General features: G+C 47.8%; 17 non-coding genes and 57 pseudogenes across 17 annotated transcripts; all 74 read left to right on the top strand.

Annotated features, from left to right (window-relative positions):
- Window positions 1-23: 23 nt before the first annotated feature.
- LOC143818708 (U2 spliceosomal RNA) lies at window positions 24-210 on the top strand. The gene has a single exon (XR_013224675.1). It is a non-coding gene; the product is annotated as a U2 spliceosomal RNA (small nuclear RNA).
- A 177-nt stretch (window positions 211-387) lies between these two features.
- Window positions 388-563, top strand: LOC143762327 (U2 spliceosomal RNA; annotated as a pseudogene).
- Window positions 564-740: 177 nt separating this feature from the next.
- On the top strand, window positions 741-916 carry LOC143759574 (U2 spliceosomal RNA; annotated as a pseudogene).
- A 177-nt stretch (window positions 917-1093) lies between these two features.
- Window positions 1094-1269, top strand: LOC143762900 (U2 spliceosomal RNA; annotated as a pseudogene).
- A 177-nt stretch (window positions 1270-1446) lies between these two features.
- On the top strand, window positions 1447-1622 carry LOC143761385 (U2 spliceosomal RNA; annotated as a pseudogene).
- A 176-nt stretch (window positions 1623-1798) lies between these two features.
- LOC143760778 (U2 spliceosomal RNA) lies at window positions 1799-1974 on the top strand (annotated as a pseudogene).
- Window positions 1975-2151: 177 nt separating this feature from the next.
- Window positions 2152-2329, top strand: LOC143760013 (U2 spliceosomal RNA; annotated as a pseudogene).
- Window positions 2330-2504: 175 nt separating this feature from the next.
- LOC143760086 (U2 spliceosomal RNA) lies at window positions 2505-2680 on the top strand (annotated as a pseudogene).
- A 177-nt stretch (window positions 2681-2857) lies between these two features.
- LOC143762444 (U2 spliceosomal RNA) lies at window positions 2858-3036 on the top strand (annotated as a pseudogene).
- Window positions 3037-3210: 174 nt separating this feature from the next.
- On the top strand, window positions 3211-3386 carry LOC143761765 (U2 spliceosomal RNA; annotated as a pseudogene).
- A 177-nt stretch (window positions 3387-3563) lies between these two features.
- On the top strand, window positions 3564-3751 carry LOC143762476 (U2 spliceosomal RNA). The gene has a single exon (XR_013212274.1). It is a non-coding gene; the product is annotated as a U2 spliceosomal RNA (small nuclear RNA).
- A 165-nt stretch (window positions 3752-3916) lies between these two features.
- On the top strand, window positions 3917-4095 carry LOC143761458 (U2 spliceosomal RNA; annotated as a pseudogene).
- A 174-nt stretch (window positions 4096-4269) lies between these two features.
- LOC143761530 (U2 spliceosomal RNA) lies at window positions 4270-4445 on the top strand (annotated as a pseudogene).
- Window positions 4446-4622: 177 nt separating this feature from the next.
- On the top strand, window positions 4623-4798 carry LOC143762860 (U2 spliceosomal RNA; annotated as a pseudogene).
- Window positions 4799-4975: 177 nt separating this feature from the next.
- LOC143761457 (U2 spliceosomal RNA) lies at window positions 4976-5154 on the top strand (annotated as a pseudogene).
- A 174-nt stretch (window positions 5155-5328) lies between these two features.
- On the top strand, window positions 5329-5504 carry LOC143759862 (U2 spliceosomal RNA; annotated as a pseudogene).
- Window positions 5505-5681: 177 nt separating this feature from the next.
- LOC143763139 (U2 spliceosomal RNA) lies at window positions 5682-5822 on the top strand (annotated as a pseudogene).
- A 212-nt stretch (window positions 5823-6034) lies between these two features.
- On the top strand, window positions 6035-6233 carry LOC143759313 (U2 spliceosomal RNA). The gene has a single exon (XR_013212206.1). It is a non-coding gene; the product is annotated as a U2 spliceosomal RNA (small nuclear RNA).
- A 165-nt stretch (window positions 6234-6398) lies between these two features.
- LOC143763031 (U2 spliceosomal RNA) lies at window positions 6399-6574 on the top strand (annotated as a pseudogene).
- A 177-nt stretch (window positions 6575-6751) lies between these two features.
- On the top strand, window positions 6752-6938 carry LOC143818697 (U2 spliceosomal RNA). Its single transcript, XR_013224673.1, has one exon. It is a non-coding gene; the product is annotated as a U2 spliceosomal RNA (small nuclear RNA).
- A 177-nt stretch (window positions 6939-7115) lies between these two features.
- Window positions 7116-7291, top strand: LOC143762326 (U2 spliceosomal RNA; annotated as a pseudogene).
- A 177-nt stretch (window positions 7292-7468) lies between these two features.
- LOC143759573 (U2 spliceosomal RNA) lies at window positions 7469-7644 on the top strand (annotated as a pseudogene).
- A 177-nt stretch (window positions 7645-7821) lies between these two features.
- LOC143762899 (U2 spliceosomal RNA) lies at window positions 7822-7997 on the top strand (annotated as a pseudogene).
- A 177-nt stretch (window positions 7998-8174) lies between these two features.
- On the top strand, window positions 8175-8373 carry LOC143759302 (U2 spliceosomal RNA). The gene has a single exon (XR_013212205.1). It is a non-coding gene; the product is annotated as a U2 spliceosomal RNA (small nuclear RNA).
- Window positions 8374-8538: 165 nt separating this feature from the next.
- On the top strand, window positions 8539-8714 carry LOC143763030 (U2 spliceosomal RNA; annotated as a pseudogene).
- Window positions 8715-8891: 177 nt separating this feature from the next.
- On the top strand, window positions 8892-9078 carry LOC143759417 (U2 spliceosomal RNA). The gene has a single exon (XR_013212221.1). It is a non-coding gene; the product is annotated as a U2 spliceosomal RNA (small nuclear RNA).
- Window positions 9079-9255: 177 nt separating this feature from the next.
- LOC143762325 (U2 spliceosomal RNA) lies at window positions 9256-9431 on the top strand (annotated as a pseudogene).
- Window positions 9432-9608: 177 nt separating this feature from the next.
- Window positions 9609-9784, top strand: LOC143818774 (U2 spliceosomal RNA; annotated as a pseudogene).
- Window positions 9785-9961: 177 nt separating this feature from the next.
- LOC143759572 (U2 spliceosomal RNA) lies at window positions 9962-10137 on the top strand (annotated as a pseudogene).
- Window positions 10138-10314: 177 nt separating this feature from the next.
- On the top strand, window positions 10315-10490 carry LOC143763080 (U2 spliceosomal RNA; annotated as a pseudogene).
- A 176-nt stretch (window positions 10491-10666) lies between these two features.
- LOC143818929 (U2 spliceosomal RNA) lies at window positions 10667-10853 on the top strand. The gene has a single exon (XR_013224699.1). It is a non-coding gene; the product is annotated as a U2 spliceosomal RNA (small nuclear RNA).
- Window positions 10854-11029: 176 nt separating this feature from the next.
- Window positions 11030-11216, top strand: LOC143818952 (U2 spliceosomal RNA). Its single transcript, XR_013224701.1, has one exon. It is a non-coding gene; the product is annotated as a U2 spliceosomal RNA (small nuclear RNA).
- A 176-nt stretch (window positions 11217-11392) lies between these two features.
- Window positions 11393-11579, top strand: LOC143818860 (U2 spliceosomal RNA). Its single transcript, XR_013224692.1, has one exon. It is a non-coding gene; the product is annotated as a U2 spliceosomal RNA (small nuclear RNA).
- A 177-nt stretch (window positions 11580-11756) lies between these two features.
- LOC143763052 (U2 spliceosomal RNA) lies at window positions 11757-11932 on the top strand (annotated as a pseudogene).
- Window positions 11933-12109: 177 nt separating this feature from the next.
- On the top strand, window positions 12110-12285 carry LOC143761703 (U2 spliceosomal RNA; annotated as a pseudogene).
- Window positions 12286-12461: 176 nt separating this feature from the next.
- LOC143818884 (U2 spliceosomal RNA) lies at window positions 12462-12648 on the top strand. The gene has a single exon (XR_013224694.1). It is a non-coding gene; the product is annotated as a U2 spliceosomal RNA (small nuclear RNA).
- A 177-nt stretch (window positions 12649-12825) lies between these two features.
- LOC143763051 (U2 spliceosomal RNA) lies at window positions 12826-13001 on the top strand (annotated as a pseudogene).
- A 177-nt stretch (window positions 13002-13178) lies between these two features.
- On the top strand, window positions 13179-13354 carry LOC143761702 (U2 spliceosomal RNA; annotated as a pseudogene).
- A 177-nt stretch (window positions 13355-13531) lies between these two features.
- LOC143759861 (U2 spliceosomal RNA) lies at window positions 13532-13707 on the top strand (annotated as a pseudogene).
- A 177-nt stretch (window positions 13708-13884) lies between these two features.
- On the top strand, window positions 13885-14060 carry LOC143762054 (U2 spliceosomal RNA; annotated as a pseudogene).
- A 177-nt stretch (window positions 14061-14237) lies between these two features.
- On the top strand, window positions 14238-14413 carry LOC143761393 (U2 spliceosomal RNA; annotated as a pseudogene).
- A 177-nt stretch (window positions 14414-14590) lies between these two features.
- Window positions 14591-14766, top strand: LOC143818954 (U2 spliceosomal RNA; annotated as a pseudogene).
- A 177-nt stretch (window positions 14767-14943) lies between these two features.
- Window positions 14944-15119, top strand: LOC143761647 (U2 spliceosomal RNA; annotated as a pseudogene).
- Window positions 15120-15295: 176 nt separating this feature from the next.
- Window positions 15296-15482, top strand: LOC143759566 (U2 spliceosomal RNA). The gene has a single exon (XR_013212235.1). It is a non-coding gene; the product is annotated as a U2 spliceosomal RNA (small nuclear RNA).
- Window positions 15483-15659: 177 nt separating this feature from the next.
- LOC143762525 (U2 spliceosomal RNA) lies at window positions 15660-15835 on the top strand (annotated as a pseudogene).
- Window positions 15836-16012: 177 nt separating this feature from the next.
- On the top strand, window positions 16013-16188 carry LOC143761650 (U2 spliceosomal RNA; annotated as a pseudogene).
- Window positions 16189-16365: 177 nt separating this feature from the next.
- On the top strand, window positions 16366-16543 carry LOC143760721 (U2 spliceosomal RNA; annotated as a pseudogene).
- Window positions 16544-16717: 174 nt separating this feature from the next.
- LOC143759533 (U2 spliceosomal RNA) lies at window positions 16718-16904 on the top strand. Its single transcript, XR_013212231.1, has one exon. It is a non-coding gene; the product is annotated as a U2 spliceosomal RNA (small nuclear RNA).
- Window positions 16905-17080: 176 nt separating this feature from the next.
- On the top strand, window positions 17081-17267 carry LOC143759555 (U2 spliceosomal RNA). The gene has a single exon (XR_013212234.1). It is a non-coding gene; the product is annotated as a U2 spliceosomal RNA (small nuclear RNA).
- Window positions 17268-17443: 176 nt separating this feature from the next.
- Window positions 17444-17630, top strand: LOC143818848 (U2 spliceosomal RNA). Its single transcript, XR_013224691.1, has one exon. It is a non-coding gene; the product is annotated as a U2 spliceosomal RNA (small nuclear RNA).
- A 177-nt stretch (window positions 17631-17807) lies between these two features.
- LOC143759991 (U2 spliceosomal RNA) lies at window positions 17808-17985 on the top strand (annotated as a pseudogene).
- Window positions 17986-18160: 175 nt separating this feature from the next.
- Window positions 18161-18336, top strand: LOC143762921 (U2 spliceosomal RNA; annotated as a pseudogene).
- Window positions 18337-18513: 177 nt separating this feature from the next.
- Window positions 18514-18691, top strand: LOC143762502 (U2 spliceosomal RNA; annotated as a pseudogene).
- Window positions 18692-18866: 175 nt separating this feature from the next.
- On the top strand, window positions 18867-19042 carry LOC143761701 (U2 spliceosomal RNA; annotated as a pseudogene).
- A 177-nt stretch (window positions 19043-19219) lies between these two features.
- On the top strand, window positions 19220-19395 carry LOC143763055 (U2 spliceosomal RNA; annotated as a pseudogene).
- Window positions 19396-19572: 177 nt separating this feature from the next.
- LOC143761518 (U2 spliceosomal RNA) lies at window positions 19573-19748 on the top strand (annotated as a pseudogene).
- Window positions 19749-19925: 177 nt separating this feature from the next.
- LOC143762524 (U2 spliceosomal RNA) lies at window positions 19926-20101 on the top strand (annotated as a pseudogene).
- Window positions 20102-20278: 177 nt separating this feature from the next.
- Window positions 20279-20454, top strand: LOC143763060 (U2 spliceosomal RNA; annotated as a pseudogene).
- A 177-nt stretch (window positions 20455-20631) lies between these two features.
- On the top strand, window positions 20632-20807 carry LOC143759571 (U2 spliceosomal RNA; annotated as a pseudogene).
- Window positions 20808-20984: 177 nt separating this feature from the next.
- On the top strand, window positions 20985-21160 carry LOC143763024 (U2 spliceosomal RNA; annotated as a pseudogene).
- A 177-nt stretch (window positions 21161-21337) lies between these two features.
- LOC143759980 (U2 spliceosomal RNA) lies at window positions 21338-21515 on the top strand (annotated as a pseudogene).
- Window positions 21516-21690: 175 nt separating this feature from the next.
- LOC143763058 (U2 spliceosomal RNA) lies at window positions 21691-21866 on the top strand (annotated as a pseudogene).
- Window positions 21867-22043: 177 nt separating this feature from the next.
- Window positions 22044-22221, top strand: LOC143762892 (U2 spliceosomal RNA; annotated as a pseudogene).
- Window positions 22222-22396: 175 nt separating this feature from the next.
- Window positions 22397-22572, top strand: LOC143759557 (U2 spliceosomal RNA; annotated as a pseudogene).
- A 177-nt stretch (window positions 22573-22749) lies between these two features.
- LOC143763018 (U2 spliceosomal RNA) lies at window positions 22750-22925 on the top strand (annotated as a pseudogene).
- A 177-nt stretch (window positions 22926-23102) lies between these two features.
- LOC143761517 (U2 spliceosomal RNA) lies at window positions 23103-23278 on the top strand (annotated as a pseudogene).
- Window positions 23279-23455: 177 nt separating this feature from the next.
- Window positions 23456-23631, top strand: LOC143762523 (U2 spliceosomal RNA; annotated as a pseudogene).
- A 177-nt stretch (window positions 23632-23808) lies between these two features.
- LOC143759570 (U2 spliceosomal RNA) lies at window positions 23809-23984 on the top strand (annotated as a pseudogene).
- A 177-nt stretch (window positions 23985-24161) lies between these two features.
- On the top strand, window positions 24162-24337 carry LOC143762052 (U2 spliceosomal RNA; annotated as a pseudogene).
- Window positions 24338-24513: 176 nt separating this feature from the next.
- Window positions 24514-24700, top strand: LOC143818802 (U2 spliceosomal RNA). The gene has a single exon (XR_013224683.1). It is a non-coding gene; the product is annotated as a U2 spliceosomal RNA (small nuclear RNA).
- Window positions 24701-24876: 176 nt separating this feature from the next.
- On the top strand, window positions 24877-25063 carry LOC143759625 (U2 spliceosomal RNA). The gene has a single exon (XR_013212240.1). It is a non-coding gene; the product is annotated as a U2 spliceosomal RNA (small nuclear RNA).
- A 178-nt stretch (window positions 25064-25241) lies between these two features.
- On the top strand, window positions 25242-25417 carry LOC143759254 (U2 spliceosomal RNA; annotated as a pseudogene).
- Window positions 25418-25594: 177 nt separating this feature from the next.
- On the top strand, window positions 25595-25770 carry LOC143763142 (U2 spliceosomal RNA; annotated as a pseudogene).
- A 177-nt stretch (window positions 25771-25947) lies between these two features.
- Window positions 25948-26146, top strand: LOC143759245 (U2 spliceosomal RNA). The gene has a single exon (XR_013212200.1). It is a non-coding gene; the product is annotated as a U2 spliceosomal RNA (small nuclear RNA).
- The last annotated feature ends 13 nt before the right edge of the window (window positions 26147-26159 follow it).

The following is a 26159-nucleotide window of genomic DNA, read 5'->3' as shown; positions in this document are numbered from 1 at the left end:
CAAGTGGCAAACCATTTCTGATCATCGCTTCTCGGCCAAATGGCTCAAGATCAAGTGTAGTGTCTGTTCTTATCAGTTTAATATCTGATACGTCCCCTATTTGGGGACCATATATTAAATAGATTTTTGGAATAGGGAGCTGGAAATGGAGCTTGCTTTGTCGCACGGAACCTTCACGTGCTGTCACAATGGGGATGGAGGGTGTGGTTATGCAGATTCAAAACGCGTTGTGCACAGCTTGAACACACGCACACCGCAGAACTGTCATCTACAGAGCTTCCAGAGTTTCTGGAAAATGTCTTCCCTGCGGCAATCTTTTGCTATGTCTCCACAGTGGGTTTCGGTTGTAGGCCTTGGTGCGGCCCAAGTGGCAAACCATTTCTGATCATCGCTTCTCGGCCAAATGGCTCAAGATCAAGCGTAGTGTCTGTTCTTATCTGATACGTCCCCTATTTGGGTACCATATATTAAATAGATTTTTGGAATAGGGAGCTGGAAATGGAGCTTGCTTTGTGGCACAGAACCTTCACGTGCTGTCACAATGGGGATGGAGGGTGTGGTTATGCAGATTCAAAACGCATTGTGCACAGCTTGAACACACGCACACCGCAGAACTGTCATCTACAGAGCTTCCAGAGTTTCTGGAAAATGTCTTCCCTGCGGCAATCTTTTGCTATGTCTCCACAGTGGGTTTCGGTTGTAGGCCTTGGTGCGGCCCAAGTGGCAAACCATTTCTGATCATCGCTTCTCGGCCAAATGGCTCAAGATCAAGCGTAGTGTCTGTTCTTATCTGATACGTCCCCTATTTGGGGACCATATATTAAATAGATTTTTGGAATAGGGAGCTGGAAATGGAGCTTGCTTTGTCGCACGGAACCTTCACGTGCTGTCACAATGGGGATGGAGGGTGTGGTTATGCAGATTCAAAACGCGTTGTGCACAGCTTGAACACACGCACACCGCAGAACTGTCATCTACAGAGCTTCCAGAGTTTCTGGAAAATGTCTTCCCTGCGGCAATCTTTTGCTATGTCTCTACAGTGGGTTTCGGTTGTAGGCCTTGGTGCGGCCCAAGTGGCAAACCATTTCTGATCATCGCTTCTCGGCCAAATGGCTCAAGATCAAGCGTAGTGTCTGTACTTATCTCATACGTCCCCTATTTGGGGACCATATATTAAATAGATTTTTGGAATAGGGAGCTGGAAATGGAGCTTGCTTTGTTGCACGGAACCTTCACGTGCTGTCACAATGGGGATGGAGGGTGTGGTTATGCAGATTCAAATCGCATTGTGCACAGCTTGAACACACGCACACCGCAGAACTGTCATCTACAGAGCTTCCAGAGTTTCTGGAAAATGTCTTCCTTGCGGCAATCTTTTGCTATGTCTCCACAGTGGGTTTCGGTTGTAGGCCTTGGTGCGGCCCAAGTGGCAAACCATTTCTGATCATCGCTTCTCGGCCAAATGGCTCATGATCAAGCGTAGTGTCTGTTCTTATCTGATACGTCCCCTATTTGGGGACCATATATTAAATAGATTTTTGGAATAGGGAGCTGGAAATGGAGCTTGCTTTGTCGCACGGAACCTTCACGTGCTGTCACAATGGGGATGGAGGGTGTGGTTATGCAGATTCAAAACGCGTTGTGCACAGCTTGAACACACGCACACCGCAGAACTGTCATCGAAAAGCTTCCAGAGTTTCTGGAAAATGTCTTCCCTGCGGTAATCTTTTGCTATGTCTCCACAGTGGGTTTCGGTTTTAGGCCTTGGTGCGGCCCAAGTGGCAAACCATTTCTGATCATCGCTTCTCGGCCAAATGGCTCAAGATCAAGCGTAGTGTCTGTTCTTATCTGATACGTCCCCTATTTGGGGACCATATATTAAATGGATTTTTGGAATAGGGAGCTGGAAATGGAGCTTGCTTTGTCACACGGAACCTTCACGTGCTGTCACAATGGGGATGGAGGGTGTGGTTATGCAGATTCAAAACGCGTTGTGCACAGCTTGAACACACGCACACCGCAGAACTGTCATCTACAGAGCTTCCAGAGTTTTTGGAAAATGTCTTCCCTGCGGCAATCTTTTGCTATGTCTCCACAGTGGGTTTCAGTTGTAGGCCTTGGTGCGGACCAAGTGGCAAACCATTTCTGATCATCGCTTCTCGGCCAAATGGCTCAAGATCAAGTGTAGTGTCTGTTCTTATCTGATACGTCCCCTATTTGGGGACCATATATTAAATAGATTTTTGGAATAGGGAGCTGGAAATGGAGCTTGCTTTGTCGCACGGAACCTTCACGTGCTGTCACAATAGGGATGGAGGGTGTGGTTATGCAGATTCAAAACGCGTTGTGCACAGCTTGAACACACGCACACCACAGAACTGTCATCGACAGAGCTTCCAGAGTTTCTGGAAAATGTCTTCCCTGTGGCAATCTTTTGCTATGTCTCCACAGTGGGTTTCGGTTGTAGGCCTTGGTGCGGCCCAAGTGGCAAACCATTTCTGATCATCGCTTCTTGGCCAAATGGCTCAAGATCAAGCGTAGTGTCTGTTCTTATCTGATACGTCCCCTATTTGGGGACCATATATTAAATAGATTTTTGGAATAGGGAGCTGGAAATGGAGCTTGCTTTGTCGCACGGAACCTTCACGTGCTGTCACAATGGGGATGGAGGGTGTGGTTATGCAGATTCAAAACACGTTGTGCACAGCTTGAACACACGCACACCGCAGAACTGTCATCTACAGAGCTTCCAGAGTTTCTGGAAAATGTCTTCCCTGCGGCAATCTTTTGCTATGTCTCCACAGTGGGTTTCGGTTGTAGGCCTTGGTGCGGCCCAAGTGGCAAACCATTTCTGATCATCGCTTCTCGGCCAAATGGCTCAAGATCAAGCGTAGTGTCTGTTCTCATCTGATACGTCCCCTATTTGGGGACCATATATTAAATGGATTTTTGGAATAGGGAGCTGGAAATGGAGCTTGCTTTGTCACACGGAACCTTCATGTGCTGTCACAATGGGGATGGAGCGTGTGGTTATGCAGATTCGAAACGCGTTGTGCACAGCTTGAACACACGCACACCGCAGAACTGTCACCTACAGAGCTTCCAGAGTTTCTGGAAAATGTCTTCCCTGCGGCAATCTTTTGCTATGTCTCCACAGTGGGTTTCGGTTGTAGGCCTTGGTGCGGCCCAAGTGGCAAACCATTTCTGATCATTGCTTCTCGGCCAAATGGCTCAAGATCAAGCGTAGAGTCTGTTCTTATCTGATACGTCCCCTATTTGGGGACCATATATTAAATGGATTTTTGGAATAGGGAGCTGGAAATGGAGCTTGCTTTGTCGCACGGAACCTTCACGTGCTGTCACAATGGGGATGGAGGGTGTGGTTATGCAGATTCAAAACGCGTTGTGCACAGCTTGAACACACGCACACCACAGAACTGTCATCTACAGAGCTTCCAGAGTTTCTGGAAAATGTCTTCCCTGCGGCAATCTTTTGCTATGTCTCCACAGTGGGTTTCGGTTGTAGGCCTTGGTGCGGCCCAAGTGGCAAACCATTTCTGATCATCGCTTCTCGGCCAAATGGCTCAAGATCAAGCGTAGTGTCTGTTCTTATCTGATACGTCCCCTATTTGGTGACCATATATTAAATAGATTTTTGGAATAGGGAGCTGGAAATGGAGCTTGCTTTGTCGCATGGAACCTTCACGTGCTGTCACAATGGGGATGGAGGTTGTGGTTATGCAGATTCAAAACGCGTTGTGCACAGCTTGAACACACGCACACCGCAGAACTGTCATCTACAGAGCTTCCAGAGTTTCTGGAAAATTTCTTCCCTGCGGCAATCTTTTGCTATGCCTCCACAGTGGGTTTCGGTTGTAGGCCTTGGTGCGGCCCAAGTGGCAAACCATTTCTGATCATCGCTTCTCGGCCAAATGGCTCAAGATCAAGCGTAGTGTCTGTTCTTATCTGATACGTCCCCTATTTGGGGACCATATATTAAATAGATTTTTGGAATAGGGAACTGGAAATGGAGCTTGCTTTGTCGCACGGAACCTTCACGTGCTGTCACAATGGGGATGGAGGGTGTGGTTATGCAGATTCAAAACGCGTTGTGCACAGCTTGAACACACGCACACCGCAGAACTGTCATCTACAGAGCTTCCAGAGTTTCTGGAAAATGTCTTCCCTGCAGCAATCTTTTGCTATGTCTCCACAGTGGGTTTCGGTTGTAGGCCTTGGTGCGGCCCAAGTGGCAAACCATTTCTGATCATTGCTTCTCGGCCAAATGGCTTAAGATCAAGCGTAGAGTCTGTTCTTATCTGATACGTCCCCTATTTGGGGACCATATATTAAATGGATTTTTGGAATAGGGAGCTGGAAATGGAGCTTGCTTTGTCGCACGGAACCTTCACGTGCTGTCACAATGGGGATGGAGGGTGTGGTTATGCAGATTCAAAACGCGTTGTGCACAGCTTGAACACACGCACACCACAGAACTGTCATCTACAGAGCTTCCAGAGTTTCTGGAAAATGTCTTCCCTGCGGCAATCTTTTGCTATGTCTCCACAGTGGGTTTCGGTTGTAGGCCTTGGTGCGGCCCAAGTGGCAAACCATTTCTGATCATCGCTTCTCGGCCAAATGGCTCAAGATCAAGCGTAGTGTCTGTTCTTATCTGATACGTCCCCTATTTGGTGACCATATATTAAATAGATTTTTGGAATAGGGAGCTGGAAATGGAGCTTGCTTTGTCGCATGGAACCTTCACGTGCTGTCACAATGGGGATGGAGGGTGTGGTTATGCAGATTCAAAACGCGTTGTGCACAGCTTGAACACACGCACACCGCAGAACTGTCATCTACAGAGCTTCCAGAGTTTCTGGAAAATTTCTTCCCTGCGGCAATCTTTTGCTATGTCTCCACAGTGGGTTTCGGTTGTAGGCCTTGGTGCGGCCCAAGTGGCAAACCATTTCTGATCATCGCTTCTCGGCCAAATGGCTCAAGATCAAGCGTAGTGTCTGTTCTTATCTGATACGTCCCCTATTTGGGGACCATATATTAAATAGATTTTTGGAATAGGGAACTGGAAATGGAGCTTGCTTTGTCGCACGGAACCTTCACGTGCTGTCACAATGGGGATGGAGGGTGTGGTTATGCAGATTCAAAACGCGTTGTGCACAGCTTGAACACACGCACACCGCAGAACTGTCATCTACAGAGCTTCCAGAGTTTCTGGAAAATGTCTTCCCTGCGGCAATCTTTTGCTATGTCTCCACAGTGGGTTTCGGTTGTAGGCCTTGGTGCGGCCCAAGTGGCACACCATTTCTGATCATCGCTTCTCGGCCAAATGGCTCAAGATCAAGCGTAGTGTCTGTTCTTATCTGATACGTCCCCTATTTGGGGACCATATATTAAATGGATTTTTGGAATAGGGAGCTGGAAATGGAGCTTGCTTTGTCGCACGGAACCTTCACGTGCTGTCACAATGGGGATGGAGGGTGTGGTTATGCAGATTCAAAACGCGTTGTGCACAGCTTGAACACACGCACACCGCAGAACTGTCATCGACAGAGCTTCCAGAGTTTCTGGAAAATGTCTTCCCTGCGGCAATCTTTTGCTATGTCTCCACAGTGGGTTTCGGTTGTAGGCCTTGGTGCGGCCCAAGTGGCAAACCATTTCTGATCATCGCTTCTCGGCCAAATGGCTCAAGATCAAGCGTAGAGTCTGTTCTTATCTGATACGTCCCCTATTTGGGGACCATATATTAATAGGATTTTTGGAATAGGGAGCTGGAAACGGAGATTGCTTTGTCGCATGGAACCTTCACGTGCTGTCACAATGGGGATGGAGGGTGTGGTTATGCAGATTCAAATCGCATTGTGCACAGCTTGAACACACGCACACCGCAGAACTGTCATCTACAGAGCTTCCAGAGTTTCTGGAAAATGTCTTCCTTGCGGCAATCTTTTGCTATGTCTCCACAGTGGGTTTCAGTTGTAGGCCTTGGTACGGCCCATGTGGCAAACCATTTCTGATCATCGCTTCTCGGCCAAATGGCTCAAGATCAAGCGTAGTGTCTGTTCTTATCAGTTTAATATCTGATACGTCCCCTATTTGGGGACCATATATTAAATGGATTTTTGGAACAGGGAGCTGGAAATGGAGCTTGCTTTGTCGCAAGGAACCTTCACGTGCTGTCACAATGGGGATGGAAGGTGTGGTTATGCAGATTCAAAACGCGTTGTGCACAGCTTGAACACACGCACACAGCAGAACTGTCATCTACAGAGCTTCCAGAGTTTCTGGAAAATGTCTTCCCTGCGGCAATCTTTTGCTATGTCTCCACAGTGGGTTTCGGTTGTAGGCCTTGGTGCGGCCCAAGTGGCAAACCATTTCTGATCATCGCTTCTCGGGCAAATGTCTCAAGATCAAGCGTAGTGTCTGTTTTTATCTGATACGTCCCCTATTTGGGGACCATATATTAAATAGATTTTTGGAATAGGGAGCTGGAAATGGAGCTTGCTTTGTCGCACGGAACCTTCACGTGCTGTCACAATGGGGATGGAGGGTGTGGTTATGCAGATTCAAAACGCGTTGTGCACAGCTTGAACACACGCACACCGCAGAACTGTCATCTACAGAGCTTCCAGAGTTTCTGGAAAATGTCTTCCCTGCGGCAATCTTTTGCTATGTCTCCACAGTGGGTTTCGGTTGTAGGCCTTGGTGCAGCCCAAGTGGCAAACCATTTCTGATCATCGCTTCTCGGCCAAATGGCTCAAGATCAAGTGTAGTGTCTGTTCTTATCAGTTTAATATCTGATACGTCCCCTATTTGGGGACCATATATTAAATAGATTTTTGGAATAGGGAGCTGGAAATGGAGCTTGCTTTGTCGCACGGAACCTTCACGTGCTGTCACAATGGGGATGGAGGGTGTGGTTATGCAGATTCAAAACGCGTTGTGCACAGCTTGAACACACGCACACCGCAGAACTGTCATCTACAGAGCTTCCAGAGTTTCTGGAAAATGTCTTCCCTGCGGCAATCTTTTGCTATGTCTCCACAGTGGGTTTCGGTTGTAGGCCTTGGTGCGGCCCAAGTGGCAAACCATTTCTGATCATCGCTTCTCGGCCAAATGGCTCAAGATCAAGCGTAGTGTCTGTTCTTATCTGATACGTCCCCTATTTGGGTACCATATATTAAATAGATTTTTGGAATAGGGAGCTGGAAATGGAGCTTGCTTTGTGGCACAGAACCTTCACGTGCTGTCACAATGGGGATGGAGGGTGTGGTTATGCAGATTCAAAACGCATTGTGCACAGCTTGAACACACGCACACCGCAGAACTGTCATCTACAGAGCTTCCAGAGTTTCTGGAAAATGTCTTCCCTGCGGCAATCTTTTGCTATGTCTCCACAGTGGGTTTCGGTTGTAGGCCTTGGTGCGGCCCAAGTGGCAAACCATTTCTGATCATCGCTTCTCGGCCAAATGGCTCAAGATCAAGCGTAGTGTCTGTTCTTATCTGATACGTCCCCTATTTGGGGACCATATATTAAATAGATTTTTGGAATAGGGAGCTGGAAATGGAGCTTGCTTTGTCGCACGGAACCTTCACGTGCTGTCACAATGGGGATGGAGGGTGTGGTTATGCAGATTCAAAACGCGTTGTGCACAGCTTGAACACACGCACACCGCAGAACTGTCATCTACAGAGCTTCCAGAGTTTCTGGAAAATGTCTTCCCTGCGGCAATCTTTTGCTATGTCTCTACAGTGGGTTTCGGTTGTAGGCCTTGGTGCGGCCCAAGTGGCAAACCATTTCTGATCATCGCTTCTCGGCCAAATGGCTCAAGATCAAGCGTAGTGTCTGTACTTATCTCATACGTCCCCTATTTGGGGACCATATATTAAATAGATTTTTGGAATAGGGAGCTGGAAATGGAGCTTGCTTTGTTGCACGGAACCTTCACGTGCTGTCACAATGGGGATGGAGGGTGTGGTTATGCAGATTCAAATCGCATTGTGCACAGCTTGAACACACGCACACCGCAGAACTGTCATCTACAGAGCTTCCAGAGTTTCTGGAAAATGTCTTCCTTGCGGCAATCTTTTGCTATGTCTCCACAGTGGGTTTCAGTTGTAGGCCTTGGTACGGCCCATGTGGCAAACCATTTCTGATCATCGCTTCTCGGCCAAATGGCTCAAGATCAAGCGTAGTGTCTGTTCTTATCAGTTTAATATCTGATACGTCCCCTATTTGGGGACCATATATTAAATGGATTTTTGGAACAGGGAGCTGGAAATGGAGCTTGCTTTGTCGCAAGGAACCTTCACGTGCTGTCACAATGGGGATGGAAGGTGTGGTTATGCAGATTCAAAACGCGTTGTGCACAGCTTGAACACACGCACACAGCAGAACTGTCATCTACAGAGCTTCCAGAGTTTCTGGAAAATGTCTTCCCTGCGGCAATCTTTTGCTATGTCTCCACAGTGGGTTTCGGTTGTAGGCCTTGGTGCGGCCCAAGTGGCAAACCATTTCTGATCATCGCTTCTCGGGCAAATGTCTCAAGATCAAGCGTAGTGTCTGTTTTTATCTGATACGTCCCCTATTTGGGGACCATATATTAAATAGATTTTTGGAATAGGGAGCTGGAAATGGAGCTTGCTTTGTCGCACGGAACCTTCACGTGCTGTCACAATGGGGATGGAGGGTGTGGTTATGCAGATTCAAAACGCGTTGTGCACAGCTTGAACACACGCACACCGCAGAACTGTCATCTACAGAGCTTCCAGAGTTTCTGGAAAATGTCTTCCCTGCGGCAATCTTTTGCTATGTCTCCACAGTGGGTTTCGGTTGTAGGCCTTGGTGCAGCCCAAGTGGCAAACCATTTCTGATCATCGCTTCTCGGCCAAATGGCTCAAGATCAAGTGTAGTGTCTGTTCTTATCAGTTTAATATCTGATACGTCCCCTATTTGGGGACCATATATTAAATGGATTTTTGGAATAGGGAGCTGGAAATGGAGCTTCCTTTGTCGCACGGAACCTTCACGTGCTGTCACAATGGGGATGGAGGGTGTGGTTATGCAGATTCAAAACGCGTTGTGCACAGCTTGAACACACGCACACCGCAGAACTGTCATCTACAGAGCTTCCAGAGTTTCTGGAAAATGTCTTCCCTGCGGCAATCTTTTGCTTTGTCTCCACAGTGGGTTTCGGTTGTAGGCCTTGGTGCGGCCCAAGTGGCAAACCATTTCTGATCATCGCTTCTCGGCCAAATGGCTCAAGATCAAGCGTAGTGTCTGTTCTTATCTGATACGTCCCCTATTTGGGTACCATATATTAAATAGATTTTTGGAATAGGGAGCTGGAAATGGAGCTTGCTTTGTGGCACAGAACCTTCACGTGCTGTCACAATGGGGATGGAGGGTGTGGTTATGCAGATTCAAAACGCATTGTGCACAGCTTGAACACACGCACACCACAGAACTGTCATCTACAGAGCTTCCAGAGTTTCTGGAAAATGTCTTCCCTGCGGCAATCTTTTGCTATGTCTCCACAGTGGGTTTCGGTTGTAGGCCTTGGTGCGGCCCAAGTGGCAAACCATTTCTGATCATCGCTTCTCGGCCAAATGGCTCAAGATCAAGCGTAGTGTCTGTTCTTATCTGATACGTCCCCTATTTGGGGACCATATATTAAATAGATTTTTGGAATAGGGAGCTGGAAATAGAGCTTGCTTTGTCGCACGGAACCTTCACGTGCTGTCACAATGGGGATGGAGGGTGTGGTTATGCAGATTCAAAACGCGTTGTGCACAGCTTGAACACACGCACACCGCAGAACTGTCATCTACAGAGCTTCCAGAATTTCTGGAAAATGTCTTCCCTGCGGCAATCTTTTGCTATGTCTCCACAGTGGGTTTCGGTTGTAGGCCTTGGTGCGGCCCAAGTGGCAAACCATTTCTGATCATCGCTTCTCGGCCAAATGGCTCAAGATCAAGCGTAGTGTCTGTTCTTATCTGATACGTCCCCTATTTGGGGACCATATATTAAATAGATTTTTGGAATAGGGAGCTGGAAATGGAGCTTGCTTTGTCGCACGGAACCTTCACGTGCTGTCACAATGGGGATGGAGGGTGTGGTTATGCAGATTCAAAACGCGTTGTGCACAGCTTGAACACACGCACACCGCAGAACTATCATCTACAGAGCTTCCAGAGTTTCTGGAAAATGTCTTCCCTGCGGCAATCTTTTGCTATGTCTCCACAGTGGGTTTCGGTTGTAGGCCTTGGTGCAGCCCAAGTGGCAAACCATTTCTGATCATTGCTTCTCGGCCAAATGGCACAAGATCAAGCGTAGTGTCTGTTCTTATCTGATACGTCCTATATGTGGGGACCATATATTAAATGGATTTTTGGAATAGGGAGCTGGAAATGGAGCTTGCTTTGTCGCACGGAACCTTCACGTGCTGTCACAATGGGGATGGAGGGTGTGGTTATGCAGATTCAAAACGCGTTGTGAACAGCTTGAACACACGCACACCGCAGAACTGTCATCGACAGTGCATCCAGAGTTTCTGGAAATGTCTTCCCTGTGGCAATCTTTTGCTATGTCTCCACAGTGGGTGTCGGTTGTAGGCCTTGGTACGGCCCAAGTGGCAAACCATTTCTGATCATCGCTTCTCGGCCAAATGGCTCAAGATCAAGCGTAGTGTCTGTTCTTATCAGTTTAATATCTGATACGTCCCCTATTTGGGGACCATATATTAACTGAATTTTTGGAACAGGGAGCTGGAAATGGAGCTTGCTTTGTCGCACGGAACCTTCACGTGCTGTCACAATGGGGATGGAGGGTGTGGTTATGCAGATTCAAAACGCGTTGTGCCCAGCTTGAACACACGCACACCGCAGAACTGTCATCGACAGTGCATCCAGAGTTTCTGGAAATGTCTTCCCTGTGGCAATCTTTTGCTATGTCTCCACAGTGGGTGTCGGTTGTAGGCCTTGGTACGGCCCAAGTGGTAAACCATTTCTGATCATCGCTTCTCGGCCAAATGGCTCAAGATCAAGCGTAGTGTCTGTTCTTATCAGCTTAATATCTGATACGTCCCCTATTTGGGGACCATATATTAAATGGATTTTTGGAACAGGGAGCTGGAAATGGAGCTTGCTTTGTCGCACGGAACCTTCACGTGCTGTCACAATGGGGATGGAGGGTGTGGTTATGCAGATTCAAAACGCGTTGTGAACAGCTTGAACACACGCACACCGCAGAACTGTCATCGACAGTGCATCCAGAGTTTCTGGAATTGTCTTCCCTGTGGCAATCTTTTGCTATGTCTCCACAGTGGGTGTCGGTTGTAGGCCTTGGTACGGCCCAAGTGGCAAACCATTTCTGATCATCGCTTCTCGGCCAAATGGCTCAAGATCAAGCGTAGTGTCTGTTCTTATCAGTTTAATATCTGATACGTCCCCTATTTGGGGACCATATATTAAATGGATTTTTGGAATAGGGAGCTGGAAATGGAGCTTGCTTTGTCGCACGGAACCTTCACGTGCTGTCACAATGGGGATGGAGGGTGTGGTTATGCAGATTCAAAACACGTTGTGCACAGCTTGAACACACGCACACCGCAGAACTGTCATCTACAGAGCTTCCAGAGTTTCTGGAAAATGTCTTCCCTGCGGCAATCTTTTGCTATGTCTCCACAGTGGGTTTCGATTGTAGGCCTTGGTGCGGCCCAAGTGGCAAACCATTTCTGATCATCGCTTCTCGGGCAAATGGCTCAAGATCAAGCGTAGTGTCTGTTTTTATCTGATACGTCCCCTATTTGGGGACCATATATTAAATAGATTTTTGGAATAGGGAGCTGGAAATGGAGCTTGCTTTGTCGCACGGAACCTTCACGTGCTGTCACAATGGGGATGGAGGGTGTGGTTATGCAGATTCAAAACGCGTTGTGCACAGCTTGAACACACGCACACCGCAGAACTGTCATCTACAGAGCTTCCAGAGTTTCTGGAAAATGTCTTCCCCGCGGCAATCTTTTGCTATGTCTCCACAGTGGGTTTCGGTTGTAGGCCTTGGTGCAGCCCAAGTGGCAAACCATTTCTGATCATCGCTTCTCGGCCAAATGGCTCAAGATCAAGCGTAGTGTCTGTTCTTATCTGATACGTCCTCTATGTGGGGACCATATATTAAATGGATTTTTGGAATAGGGAGCTGGAAATGGAGCTTGCTTTGTCGCACGGAACCTTCACGTGCTGTCACAATGGGGATGGAGGGTGTGGTTATGCAGATTCAAAACGCGTTGTGAACAGCTTGAACAAACGCACACCGCAGAACTGTCATCGACAGTGCATCCAGAGTTTCTGGAAATGTCTTCCCTGTGGCAATCTTTTGCTATGTCTCCACAGTGGGTGTCGGTTGTAGGTCTTGGTACGGCCCAAGTGGCAAACCATTTCTGATCATCGCTTCTCGGCCAAATGGCTCAAGATCAAGAGTAGTGTCTGTTCTTATCAGTTTAATATCTGATACGTCCCCTATTTGGGGACCATATATTAAATGGATTTTTGGAATAGGGAGCTGGAAATGGAGCTTGCTTTGTCGCACGGAACCTTCACGTGCTGTCACAATGGGGATGGAGGGTGTGGTTATGCAGATTCAAAACACGTTGTGCACAGCTTGAACACACGCACACCGCAGAACTGTCATCTACAGAGCTTCCAGAGTTTCTGGAAAATGTCTTCCCTGCGGCAATCTTTTGCTATGTCTCCACAGTGGGTTTCGATTGTAGGCCTTGGTGCGGCCCAAGTGGCAAACCATTTCTGATCATCGCTTCTCGGGCAAATGGCTCAAGATCAAGCGTAGTGTCTGTTTTTATCTGATACGTCCCCTATTTGGGGACCATATATTAAATAGATTTTTGGAATAGGGAGCTGGAAATGGAGCTTGCTTTGTCGCACGGAACCTTCACGTGCTGTCACAATGGGGATGGAGGGTGTGGTTATGCAGATTCAAAACGCGTTGTGCACAGCTTGAACACACGCACACCGCAGAACTGTCATCTACAGAGCTTCCAGAGTTTCTGGAACATGTCTTCCCTGCGGCAATCTTTTGCTATGTCTCCACAGTGGGTTTCGGTTGTAGGCCTTGGTGCAGCCCAAGTGGCAAACCATTTCTGATCATCGCTTCTCGGCCAAATGGCTCAAGATCAAGCGTAGTGTCTGTTCTTATCTGATACGTCCTCTATGTGGGGACCATATATTAAATGGATTTTTGGAATAGGGAGCTGGAAATGGAGCTTGCTTTGTCGCACGGAACCTTCACGTGCTGTCACAATGGGGATGGAGGGTGTGGTTATGCAGATTCAAAACGCGTTGTGCACAGCTTGAACACACGCACACCGCAGAACTGTCATCGACAGAGCTTCCAGAGTTTCTGGAAAATGTCTTCACCTAAGCAATCTTTTGCTATGTCTCCACAGTGGGTTTCGGTTGTAGGCCTTGGTGCGGCCCAAGTGGCAAACCATTTCTGATCATCGCTTCTCGGCCAAATGGCTCAAGATCAAGCGTAGTGTCTGTTCTTATCTGATACGTCCCCTATTTGGGGACCATATATTAAATGGATTTTTGGAATAGGGAGCTGGAAATGGAGCTTGCTTTGTCGCACGGAACCTTCACGTGCTGTCACAATGGGGATGGAGGGTGTGGTTATGCAGATTCAAAACACGTTGTGCACAGCTTGAACACACGCACACCGCAGAACTGTCATCTACAGAGCTTCCAGAGTTTCTGGAAAATGTCTTCCCTGCGGCAATCTTTTGCTATGTCTCCACAGTGGGTTTCGGTTGTAGGCCTTGGTGCGGCCCAAGTGGCAAACCATTTCTGATCATCGCTTCTCGGCCAAATGGCTCAAGATCAAGCGTAGTGTCTGTTTTTATCTGATACGTCCCCTATTTGGGGACCATATATTAAATAGATTTTTGGAATAGGGAGCTGGAAATGGAGCTTGCTTTGTCGCACGGAACCTTCACGTGCTGTCACAATGGGGATGGAGGGTGTGGTTATGCAGATTCAAAACGCGTTGTGCACAGCTTGAACACACGCACACCGCAGAACTGTCATCTACAGAGCTTCCAGAGTTTCTGGAAAATGTCTTCCCTGCGGCAATCTTTTGCTATGTCTCCACAGTGGGTTTCGGTTGTAGGCCTTGGTGCAGCCCAAGTGGCAAACCATTTCTGATCATCGCTTCTTGGCCAAATGGCTCAAGATCAAGCGTAGTGTCTGTTCTTATCTGATACGTCCTCTATGTGGGGACCATATATTAAATGGATTTTTGGAATAGGGAGCTGGAAATGGAGCTTGCTTTGTCGCGCGGAACCTTCATGTGCTGTCACAATGGGGATGGAGGGTGTGGTTATGCAGATTCAAAACGCGTTGTGCACAGCTTGAACACACGCACACCGCAGAACTGTCAACTACAGAGCTTCCAGAGTTTCTGGAAAATGTCTTCCCTGCGGCAATCTTTTGCTTTGTCTTCACAGTGGGTTTCGGTTGTAGGCCTTGGTGCGGCCCAAGTGGCAAACCATTTCTGATCATCGCTTCTCGGCCAAATGGCTCAAGATCAAGCGTAGTGTCTGTTCTTATCTGATATGTCCCCTATTTGGGGACCATATATTAAATAGATTTTTGGAATAGGGAGCTGGAAATGGAGCTTGCTTTGTCGCACAGAACCTTCACGTGCTGTCACAATGGGGATGGAGGGTGTGGTTATGCAGATTCAAAACGCATTGTGCACAGCTTGAACACACGCACACCGCAGAACTGTCATCTATAGAGCTTCCAGAGTTTCTGGAAAATGTCTTCCCTGCGGCAATCTTTTGCTGTGTCTCCACAGTGGGTTTCGGTTGTAGGCCTTGGTGCGGCCCAAGTGGCAAACCATTTCTGATCATCGCTTCTCGGCCAAATGGCTCAAGATCAAGCGTAGTGTCTGTTGTTATCTGATACGTCCCCTATTTGGGGACCATATATTAAATAGATTTTTGGAATAGTGAGCTGGAAATGGAGCTTGCTTTGTCGCACGGAACCTTCACGTGCTGTCACAATGGGGATGGAGGGTGTGGTTATGCAGATTCAAAACGCGTTGTGAACAGCTTGAACAAACGCACACCGCAGAACTGTCATCGACAGTGCATCCAGAGTTTCTGGAAATGTCTTCCCTGTGGCAATCTTTTGCTATGTCTCCACAGTGGGTGTCGGTTGTAGGTCTTGGTACGGCCCAAGTGGCAAACCATTTCTGATCATCGCTTCTCGGCCAAATGGCTCAAGATCGAGTGTAGTGTCTGTTCTTATCAGTTTAATATCTGATACGTCCCCTATTTGGGGACCATATATTAAATGGATTTTTGGAATAGGGAGCTGGAAATGGAGCTTCCTTTGTCGCACGGAACCTTCACGTGCTGTCACAATGGGGATGGAGGGTGTGGTTATGCAGATTCAAAATGCGTTGTGCACAGTTTGAACACACGCACACGGCAGAACTTTCATCTACAGAGCTTCCAGAGTTTCTGGAAAATGTCTTCCCTGCGGCAATCTTTTGCTTTGTCTCCACAGTGGGTTTCGGTTGTAGGCCTTGGTGCGGCCCAAGTGGCAAACCATTTCTGATCATCGCTTCTCGGCCAAATGGCTCAAGATCAAGCGTAGTGTCTGTTGTTATCTGATACGTCCCCTATTTGGGGACCATATATTAAATAGATTTTTGGAATAGGGAGCTGGAAATGGAGCTTGCTTTGTCGCACGGAACCTTCACGTGCTGTCACAATGGGGATGGAGGGTGTGGTTATGCAGATTCAAAACGCGTTGTGCACAGCTTGAACACACGCACACCGCAGAACTGTCATCTACAGAGCTTCCAGAATTTCTGGAAAATGCCTTCCCTGCGGCAATCTTTTGCTATGTTTCCACAGTGGGTTTCGGTTGTAGGCCTTGGTGCGGCCCAAGTGGCAAACCATTTCTGATCATCGCTTCTCGGCCAAATGGCTCAAGATCAAGCATAGTGTCTGTTCTTATCTGATACGTCCCCTATTTGGGGACCATATATTAAATAGATTTTTGGAATAGGGAGCTGGAAATGGAGCTTGCTTTGTCGCACGGAACCTTCACGTGCTGTCACAATGGGGATGGAGGGTGTGGTTATGCAGATTCAAAACGCGTTGTGCACAGCTTGAACACACGCACACCGCAGAACTGTCATCTACAGAGCTTCCAGAGTTTCTGGAAAATGTCTTCCCTGCGGCAATCTTTTGCTATGTCTCCACAGTGGGTTTCGGTTGTAGGCCTTGGTGCAGCCCAAGTGGCAAACCATTTCTGATCATTGCTTCTCGGCCAAATGGCTCAAGATCAAGCGTAGTGTCTGTTCTTATCTGATACGTCCTCTATGTGGGGACCATATATTAAATGGATTTTTGGAATAGGGAGCTGGAAATGGAGCTTGCTTTGTCGCACGGAACCTTCACGTTCTGTCACAATGGGGATGGAGGGTGTGGTTATGCAGATTCAAAATGCGTTGTGCACAGCTTGAACACACGCACACCGCAGAACTGTCATCGACAGTGCATGCAGAGTTTCTGGAAATGTCTTCCCTGTGGCAATCTTTTGCTATGTCTCCACAGTGGGTGTCGGTTGTAGGCCTTGGTACGGCCCAAGTGGCAAACCATTTCTGATCATCGCTTCTCGGCCAAATGGCTCAAGATCAAGCGTAGTGTCTGTTCTTATCAGTTCAATATCTGATACGTCCCCTATTTGGGGACCATATATTAACTGAATTTTTGGAACAGGGAGCTGGAAATGGAGCTTGCTTTGTCGCACGGAACCTTCACGTGCTGTCACAATGGGGATGGAGGGTGTGGTTATGCAGATTCAAAACGCGTTGTGCCCAGCTTGAACACACGCACACCGCAGAACTGTCATCGACAGTGCATCCAGAGTTTCTGGAAATGTCTTCCCTGTGGCAATCTTTTGCTATGTCTCCACAGTGGGTGTCGGTTGTAGGCCTTGGTACGGCCCAAGTGGTAAACCATTTCTGATCATCGCTTCTCGGTCAAATGGCTCAAGATCAAGCGTAGTGTCTGTTCTTATCAGCTTAATATCTGATACGTCCCCTATTTGGGGACCATATATTAAATGGATTTTTGGAACAGGGAGCTGGAAATGGAGCTTGCTTTGTCGCACGGAACCTTCACGTGCTGTCACAATGGGGATGGAGGGTGTGGTTATGCAGATTCAAAACGCGTTGTGAACAGCTTGAACACACGCACACCGCAGAACTGTCATCGACAGTGCATCCAGAGTTTCTGGAATTGTCTTCCCTGTGGCAATCTTTTGCTATGTCTCCACAGTGGGTGTCGGTTGTAGGCCTTGGTACGGCCCAAGTGGCAAACCATTTCTGATCATCGCTTCTCGGCCAAATGGCTCAAGATCAAGCGTAGTGTCTGTTCTTATCAGTTTAATATCTGATACGTCCCCTATTTGGGGACCATATATTAAATGGATTTTTGGAATAGGGAGCTGGAAATGGAGCTTGCTTTGTCGCACGGAACCTTCACGTGCTGTCACAATGGGGATGGAGGGTGTGGTTATGCAGATTCAAAACGCGTTGTGCACAGCTTGAACACACGCACACCGCAGAACTGTCATCGACAGAGCTTCCAGAGTTTCTGGAAAATGTCTTCACCTATGCAATCTTTTGCTATGTCTCCACAGTGGGTTTCGGTTGTAGGCCTTGGTGCGGCCCAAGTGGCAAACCATTTCTGATCATCGCTTCTTGGCCAAATGGCTCAAGATCAAGCGTAGTGTCTGTTCTTATCTGATACGTCCCCTATTTGGGGACCATATATTAAATAGATTTTTGGAATAGAGAGCTGGAAATGGAGCTTGCTTTGTCGCACGGAACCTTCACATGCTGTCACAATGGGGATGGAGGGTGTAATTATGCAGATTCAAAACGCGTTGTGCACAGCTTGAACACACGCACACCGCAGAACTGTCATCTACTGAGCTTCCAGAGTTTCTGGAAAATGTCTTCCCTGCGGCAATCTTTTGCTATGTCTCCACAGTGGGTTTCGGTTGTAGGCTTTGGTGCGGCCCAAGTGGCAAACCATTTCTGATCATCGCTTCTCGGGCAAATGGCTCAAGATCAAGCGTAGTGTCTGTTCTTATCTGATACGTCCCCTATTTGGGGACCATATATTAAATAGATTTTTGGAATAGGGAGCTGGAAATGGAGCTTGCTTTGTCGCACGGAACCTTCACGTGCTGTCACAATGGGGATGGAGGGTGTGGTTATGCAGATTCAAAACGCGTTGTGCACAGCTTGAACACACGCACACCGCAAAACTGTCACCTACAGAGCTTCCAGAGTTTCTGGAAAATGTCTTCCCTGCGGCAATCTTTTGCTATGTCTCCACAGTGGGTTTCGGTTGTAGGCCTTGGTGCAGCCCAAGTGGCAAACCATTTCTGATCATCGTTTCTCAGCCAAATGGCTCAAGATCAAGCGTAGTGTCTGTTCTTATCTGATACGTCCTCTATGTGGGGACCATATATTAAATGGATTTTTGGAATAGGGAGCTGGAAATGGAGCTTGCTTTGTCGCACGGAACCTTCACGTGCTGTCACAATGGGGATGGAGGGTGTGGTTATACAGATTCAAAACGCGTTGTGCACAGCTTGAACACACGCACACCGCAGAACTGTCATCTACAGAGCTTCCAGAGTTTCTGGAAAATGTCTTCCCTGCGGCAATCTTTTGCTATGTCTCCACAGTGGGTTTTGGTTGTAGGCCTTGGTGCAGCCCAAGTGGCAAACCATTTCTGATCATCGCTTCTCGGCCAAATGGCTCAAGATCAAGCGTAGTGTCTGTTCTTATCTGATACGTCCTCTATGTGGGGACCATATATTAAATGGATTTTTGGAATAGGGAGCTGGAAATGGAGCTTGCTTTGTCGCACGGAACCTTCACGTGCTGTCACAATGGGGATGGAGGGTGTGGTTATGCAGATTCAAAACGCGTTGTGCACAGCTTGAACACACGAACACCGCAGAACTGTCAGCTACAGAGCTTCTAGAGTTTCTGGAAAATGTCTTCCCTGCGGCAATCTTTTGCTATGTCTCCACAGTGGGTTTCGGTTGTAGGCCTTGGTGCGGCCCAAGTGGCAAACCATTTCTGATCATCGCTTCTCGGCCAAATGGCTCAAGATCAAGCGTAGTGTCTGTTGTTTTCTGATACGTCCCCTATCTGGGGACCATATATTAAACAGATTTTTGGAATAGGGAGCTGGAAATGGAGCTTGCTTTGTCGTACGGAACCTTCACGTGCTGTCACAATGGGGATGGAGGGTGTGGTTATGCAGATTCAAAACGCGTTGTGCACAGCTTGAACACACGCACACCGCAGAACTGTCATCTACAGAGCTTCCAGAGTTTCTGGAAAATGTCTTCCCTGCGGCAATCTTTTGCTTTGTCTCCACAGTGGGTTTCGGTTGTAGGCCTTGGTGCGGCCCAAGTGGCAAACCATTTCTGATCATCGCTTCTCGGCCAAATGGCTCAAGATCAAGCGTAGTGTCTGTTCTTATCTGATACGTCCCCTATTTGGGTACCATATATTAAATAGATTTTTGGAATAGGGAGCTGGAAATGGAGCTTGCTTTGTCGCACAGAACCTTCACGTGCTGTCACAATGGGGATGGAGGGTGTCGTTATGCAGATTCAAAACGCATTGTGCACAGCTTGAACACACGCACACCGCAGAACTGTCATCTACAGAGCTTCCAGAGTTTCTGGAAAATGTCTTCCCTGCGGCAATCTTTTTCTATGTCTCCACAGTGGGTTTCGGTTGTAGGCCTTGGTGCGGCCCAAGTGGCAAACCATTTCTGATCATCGCTTCTCGGCCAAATGGCTCAAGATCAAGCGTAGTGTCTGTTGTTATCTGATACGTCCCCTATTTGGGGACCATATATTAAATAGATTTTTGGAATAGGGAGCTGGAAATGGAGCTTGCTTTGTCGCACGGAACCTTCACGTGCTGTCACAATGGGGATGGAGGGTGTGGTTATGCAGATTCAAAACGCGTTGTGCACAGCTTGAACACACGCACACCGCAGAACTGTCATCTACAGAGCTTCCAGAGTTTCTGGAAAATGTCTTCCCTGCGGCAATCTTTTGCTATGTCTCCACAGTGGGTTTCGGTTGTAGGCCTTGGTGCGGCCCAAGTGGCAAACCATTTCTGATCATCGCTTCTCGGGCAAATGGCTCAAGATCAAGCGTACTGTCTGTTCTTATCTGATACGTCCCCTATTTGGGGACCATATATTAAATAGATTTTTGGAATAGGGAGCTGGAAATGGAGCTTGCTTTGTCGCACGGAACCTTCACGTGCTGTCACAATGGGGATGGAGGGTGTGGTTATGCAGATTCAAAACGCGTTGTGCACAGCTTGAACACACGCACACCGCAGAACTGTCATCTACAGAGCTTCCAGAGTTTCTGGAAAATGTCTTCCCTGCGGCAATCTTTTGCTATGTCTCCACAGTGGGTTTCAGTTGTAGGCATTGGTGCGGCCCAAGTGGCAAACCATTTCTGATCATCGCTTCTCGGCCAAATGGCTCAAGATCAAGCGTAGTGTCTGTTCTTATCTGATACGTCCCCTATTTGGGGACCATATATTAAATAGATTTTTGGAATAGGGAGCTGGAAATGGAGCTTGCTTTGTCGCACGGAACCTTCACGTGCTGTCACAATGGGGATGGAGGGTGTGGTTATGCAGATTCAAAACGCGTTGTGCACAGCTTGAACACACGCACACCGCAGAACTGTCATCTACAGAGCTTCCAGAGTTTCTGGAAAATGTCTTCCCTGCGGCAATCTTTTGCTATGTCTCCACAGTGGGTTTCGGTTGTCGGCCTTGGTGCGGCCCAAGTGGCAAACCATTTCTGATCATTGCTTCTCGGCCAAATGGCTCAAAATCAAGCGTAGTGTCTGTTCTTATCTGATACGTCCTCTATGTGGGGACCATATATTAAATGGATTTTTGGAATAGGGAGCTGGAAATGGAGCTTGCTTTGTCGCACGGAACCTTCACGTGCTGTCACAATGGGGATGGAGGGTGTGGTTATGCAGATTCAAAACGCGTTGTGCACAGCTTGAACACACGCACACCGCAGAACTGTCATCGACAGAGCTTCCAGAGTTTCTGGAAAATGTCTTCACCTATGCAATCTTTTGCTATGTCTCCACAGTGGGTTTCGGTTGTAGGCCTTGGTGCGGCCCAAGTGGCAAACCATTTCTGATCATCGCTTCTTGGCCAAATGGCTCAAGATCAAGCGTAGTGTCTGTTCTTATCTGATACGTCCCCTATTTGGGGACCATATATTAAATAGATTTTTGGAATAGAGAGCTGGAAATGGAGCTTGCTTTGTCGCACGGAACCTTCACATGCTGTCACAATGGGGATGGAGGGTGTAATTATGCAGATTCAAAACGCGTTGTGCACAGCTTGAACACACGCACACCGCAGAACTGTCATCTACAGAGCTTCCAGAGTTTCTGGAAAATGTCTTCCCTGCGGCAATCTTTTGCTATGTCTCCACAGTGGGTTTCGGTTGTAGGCCTTGGTGCGGCCCAAGTGGCAAACCATTTCTGATCATCGCTTCTCGGGCAAATGGCTCAAGATCAAGCGTACTGTCTGTTCTTATCTGATACGTCCCCTATTTGGGGACCATATATTAAATAGATTTTTGGAATAGGGAGCTGGAAATGGAGCTTGCTTTGTCGCACGGAACCTTCACGTGCTGTCACAATGGGGATGGAGGGTGTGGTTATGCAGATTCAAAACGCGTTGTGCACAGCTTGAACACACGCACACCGCAGAACTGTCATCTACAGAGCTTCCAGAGTTTCTGGAAAATGTCTTCCCTGCGGCAATCTTTTGCTATGTCTCCACAGTGGGTTTCGGTTGTAGGCCTTGGTGCAGCCCAAGTGGCAAACCATTTCTGATCATCGTTTCTCGGCCAAATGGCTCAAGATCAAGCGTAGTGTCTGTTCTTATGTGATACGTCCTCTATGTGGGGACCATATATTAAATGGATTTTTGGAATAGGGAGCTGGAAATGGAGCTTGCTTTGTCGCACGGAACCTTCACGTGCTGTCACAATGGGGATGGAGGGTGTGGTTATACAGATTCAAAACGCGTTGTGCACAGCTTGAACACACGCACACCGCAGAACTGTCATCTACAGAGCTTCCAGAGTTTCTGGAAAATGTCTTCCCTGCGGCAATCTTTTGCTATGTCTCCACAGTGGGTTTTGGTTGTAGGCCTTGGTGCAGCCCAAGTGGCAAACCATTTCTGATCATCGCTTCTCGGCCAAATGGCTCAAGATCAAGTGTAGTGTCTGTTCTTATCTGATACGTCCTCTATGTGGGGACCATATATTAAATGGATTTTTGGAATAGGGAGCTGGAAATGGAGCTTGCTTTGTCGCACGGAACCTTCACGTGCTGTCACAATGGGGATGGAGGGTGTGGTTATGCAGATTCAAAACGCGTTGTGCACAGCTTGAACACACGCACACCGCAGAACTGTCAGGTACAGAGCTTCTAGAGTTTCTGGAAAATGTCTTCCCTGCGGCAATCTTTTGCTATGTCTCCACAGTGGGTTTCGGTTGTAGGCCTTGGTGCGGCCCAAGTGGCAAACCATTTCTGATCATCGCTTCTCGGCCAAATGGCTCAAGATCAAGCGTAGTGTCTGTTGTTTTCTGATACGTCCCCTATTTGGGGACCATATATTAAACAGATTTTTGGAATAGGGAGCTGGAAATGGAGCTTGCTTTGTCGCACGGAACCTTCACGTGCTGTCACAATGGGGATGGAGGGTGTGGTTATGCAGATTCAAAACGCGTTGTGCACAGCTTGAACACACGCACACCGCAGAACTGTCATCTACAGAGCTTCCAGAGTTTCTGGAAAATGTCTTCCCTGCGGCAATCTTTTGCTTTGTCTCCACAGTGGGTTTCGGTTGTAGGCCTTGGTGCGGCCCAAGTGGCAAACCATTTCTGATCATCGCTTCTCGGCCAAATGGCTCAAGATCAAGCGTAGTGTCTGTTCTTATCTGATACGTCCCCTATTTGGGTACCATATATTAAATAGATTTTTGGAATAGGGAGCTGGAAATGGAGCTTGCTTTGTCGCACAGAACCTTCACGTGCTGTCACAATGGGGATGGAGGGTGTCGTTATGCAGATTCAAAACGCATTGTGCACAGCTTGAACACACGCACACCGCAGAACTGTCATCTACAGAGCTTCCAGAGTTTCTGGAAAATGTCTTCCCTGCGGCAATCTTTTGCTATGTCTCCACAGTGGGTTTCGGTTGTAGGCCTTGGTGCGGCCCAAGTGGCAAACCATTTCTGATCATCGCTTCTCGGCCAAATGGCTCAAGATCAAGCGTAGTGTCTGTTGTTATCTGATACGTCCCCTATTTGGGGACCATATATTAAATAGATTTTTGGAATAGGGAGCTGGAAATGGAGCTTGCTTTGTCGCACGGAACCTTCACGTGCTGTCACAATGGGGATGGAGGGTGTGGTTATGCAGATTCAAAACGCGTTGTGCACAGCTTGAACACACGCACACCGCAGAACTGTCATCTACAGAGCTTCCAGAATTTCTGGAAAATGTCTTCCTTGCGGCAATCTTTTGCTATGTCTCCACAGTGGGTTTCGGTTGTAGGCCTTGGTGCGGCCCAAGTGGCAAACCATTTCTGATCATCGCTTCTCGGCCAAATGGCTCAAGATCAAGCGTAGTGTCTGTTCTTATCTGATACGTCCCCTATTTGGGGACCATATATTAAATAGATTTTTGGAATAGGGAGCTGGAAATGGAGCTTGCTTTGTCGCACGGAACCTTCACGTGCTGTCACAATGGGGATGGAGGGTGTGGTTATGCAGATTCAAAACGCGTTGTGCACAGCTTGAACACACGCACACCGCAGAACTGTCATCTACAGAGCTTCCAGAGTTTCTGGAAAATGTCTTCCCTGCGGCAATCTTTTGCTATGTCTCCACAGTGGATTTCGGTTGTCGGCCTTGGTGCGGCCCAAGTGGCAAACCATTTCTGATCATTGCTTCTCGGCCAAATGGCTCAAGATCAAGCGTAGTGTCTGTTCTTATCTGATACGTCCTCTATGTGGGGACCATATATTAAATGGATTTTTGGAATAGGGAGCTGGAAATGGAGCTTGCTTTGTCGCACGGAACCTTCACGTGCTGTCACAATGGGGATGGAGGGTGTGGTTATGCAGATTCAAAACGCGTTGTGCACAGCTTGAACACACGCACACCGCAGTACTGTCATCGACAGTGCATCCAGAGTTTCTGGAAATGTCTTCCCTGTGGCAATCTTTTGCTATGTCTCCACAGTGGGTGTCGGTTGTAGGCCTTGGTACGGCCCAAGTGGCAAACCATTTCTGATCATCGCTTCTCGGCCAAATGGCTCAAGATCAAGCGTAGTGTCTGTTCTTATCAGTTTAATATCTGATACGTCCCCTATTTGGGGACCATATATTAAATGAATTTTTGGAACAGGGAGCTGGAAATGGAGCTTGCTTTGTTGCACGGAACCTTCACGTGCTGTCACAATGGGGATGGAGGGTGTGGTTATGCAGATTCAAAACGCGTTGTGCCCAGCTTGAACACACGCACACCGCAGAACTGTCATCGACAGTGCATCCAGAGTTTCTGGAAATGTCTTCCCTGTGGCAATCTTTTGCTATGTCTCCACAGTGGGTGTCGGTTGTAGGCCTTGGTACGGCCCAAGTGGTAAACCATTTCTGATCATCGCTTCTCGGTCAAATGGCTCAAGATCAAGCGTAGTGTCTGTTCTTATCAGCTTAATATCTGATACGTCCCCTATTTGGGGACCATATATTAAATGGATTGTTGGAACAGGGAGCTGGAAATGGAGCTTGCTTTGTCGCACGGAACCTTCACGTGCTGTCACAATGGGGATGGAGGGTGTGGTTATGCAGATTCTAAAACGCGTTGTGAACAGCTTGAACACACGCACACCGCAGAACTGTCATCTACAGAGCTTCCAGAGTTTCTGGAAAATGTCTTCCCTGCGGCAATCTTTTGCTATGTCTCCACAGTGGGTTTCGGTTGTAGGCCTTGGTGCGGCCCAAGTGGCAAACCATTTCTGATCATCGCTTCTCGGCCAAATGGCTCAAGATCAAGCGTAGTGTCTGTTCTTATCTGATACGTCCCCTATTTGGGGACCATATATTAAATAGATTTTTGGAATAGGGAGCTGGAAATGGAGCTTGCTTTGTCGCACAGAACCTTCACGTGCTGTCGCAATGGGGATGGAGGGTGTGGTTATGCAGATTCAAAACGCATTGTGCACAGCTTGAACACACGCACACCGCAGAACTGTCATCTACAGAGCTTCCAGAGTTTCTGGAAAATGTCTTCCCTGCGGCAATCTTTTGCTATGTCTCCACAGTGGGTTTCGGTTGTAGGCCTTGGTGCGGCCCAAGTGGCAAACCATTTCTGATCATCGCTTCTCGCCCAAATGGCTCAAGATCAAGCGTAGTGTCTGTTGTTATCTGATATGTCCCCTATTTGGGGACCATATCTTAAATAGATTTTTGGAATAGGGAGCTGGAAATGGAGCTTGCTTTGTCGCACGGAACCTTCACGTGCTGTCACAATGGGGATGGAGGGTGTGGTTATGCAGATTCAAAGCGCGTTGTGCACAGCTTGAACACACGCACACCGCAGAACTGTCATCTACAGAGCTTCCAGAGTTTCTGGAAAATGTCTTCCTTGCGGCAATCTTTTGCTATGTCTCCACAGTGGGTTTCGGTTGTAGGCCTTGGTACGGCCCAAGTGGCAAACCATTTCTGATCATCGCTTCTCGGCCAAATGGCTCAAGATCAAGCGTAGTGTCTGTTCTTATCAGTTTAATATCTGATACGTCCCCTATTTGGGGACCATATATTAAATGGATTTTTGGAACAGGGAGCTGAAAATGGAGCTTGCTTTGTCGCAAGGAACCTTCACGTGCTGTCACAATGGGGATGGAGGGTGTGGTTATGCAGATTCAAAACGCGTTGTGCAC

Source organism: Ranitomeya variabilis, chromosome 3 (assembly GCF_051348905.1).
Source record: "Ranitomeya variabilis isolate aRanVar5 chromosome 3, aRanVar5.hap1, whole genome shotgun sequence".
Taxonomy (NCBI): domain Eukaryota; kingdom Metazoa; phylum Chordata; class Amphibia; order Anura; family Dendrobatidae; genus Ranitomeya; species Ranitomeya variabilis.
The sequence above is the reverse complement of the archived record's forward strand: the minus strand, read 5'-3'. Positions and strand labels throughout refer to the sequence as shown.